This window comes from Nematolebias whitei, chromosome 3 (genome assembly GCF_014905685.2).
Source record: "Nematolebias whitei isolate Nwh7 chromosome 3, NemWhi1, whole genome shotgun sequence".
NCBI lineage: Eukaryota > Metazoa > Chordata > Actinopteri > Cyprinodontiformes > Rivulidae > Nematolebias > Nematolebias whitei.
The window spans coordinates 24965934-24967433 of NC_056500.1; positions in this window are offsets into that span (position 1 = coordinate 24965934).

Below are 1500 nucleotides of genomic sequence, written 5' to 3' on the forward strand. Positions count from 1 at the left end.
GATAAAACATACATACTCTTACTTGATGTCTCAAACAAAGAGGACCAACTAGAATTACATAGTGTCATATGATTATTCAAAAAGGATAGGGTTACAGACACCTCCTTTCTCTGGCTATGAAAAAAGAAAAAGTTACACTTTAAACACACAAAGACAAAATTATTCTTCTTTTCAGTCTCTGCGTTTCTTCCGGTCCAACTTGTTATCTTGAACAGTGAGACGTACCAGAAGAACTATGAAGGTAGACTTGGAAATTCAAGCAAAGGCTGCCTGACCCAACATAACTGTTATCTGAATTTGGCTTCCCTGGTCATACTTGAATTGGCCGAGTGGTGAAACTCAAACTTCTCCAGGTTGTTTACGTGAACAAGAAGCTCTGCTCCCCCCACCCTCACCTATCACTCCCCTCCCAAGAACATCTGTGGATCTGTGTCAGAGTTGAGATGGCTGATTGACATGCCATCTCTTATCAGGACTATGGAACTCTCTGGCAGTTTCCACAGACAACTCAATGCCCTCGTCGGCCTCCTCATGCATAAATGTATTATGATGTCATTAGTATGTTGCTGTTTATGTGCTGAGGTAATTTTTTTTTTGCAACTTTCACACTGTGTCCCATCTAGGACACAGAGCGAGATTTGATATATATATATTTTTACACCTCCACTCCCCTTCATGTTTCTTTTCCTTATCTGAAAAAAGGCTGCGCCTCTCGAGGTCGGCGGCCTCAGTCACCTCCATCTCCCCGTGTCTGTTTATGATTGTCTCGGATGGGCTGTACTGAATCAGAATCAGAATTAGAATCAGAATAAGCTTTATTATCATTGCATCGAGATACAACGAGAATATGTATGTACAGCTGTCCGAAAGATGGACGGAGTGCACAAAGCTGCTGCTATAAGTGCGGCCTTCTTATTCTTTTCAGAATACAATTTTTAGATAGAAAAAGGGACAAATGCATGAGGAGAGGATAGTGGCATTACAAAAAGGATCTCTTCACACCTTGTCCTAACAGGACACGATTTAAGACATCAAAAAACTCTGCCAGCCAAGCACATTTATGAACATGTTACATATGCATTTACGACAAGGAGGTCCATGAAGCACTAACAGATAGTCCATTGTCCTGATAAGATGATGGTCAGCCGGCACAGTTCTGACAAGCCTTCACAGAAGGGGATGGGGAGCGGGGTTGCGATAGACAAAGCTTTTCCTTAATTTACACATTTCCCAGGAGAAATTGATAAGTCCGCCTGTTCGAGGCCACGGGAGTCCAATTCATATAACCACAATTGTTGATTTATTCAGGCAGACTATTTTTCCATCAGCCTTGAGTCTGTACTGATACTTCCAAGGTCTGAAATGGCCAGATTAGGTAGCATTCCGCTGGTCCATGCTTACGAGCCTCTTCAAGGTCATGTTCATGCTGATGAGTCCCACAGCCGCAGGTGATCTGCAATTCAAATCCCTTCCAAATGTAATTTGATGCAATGTATGTAT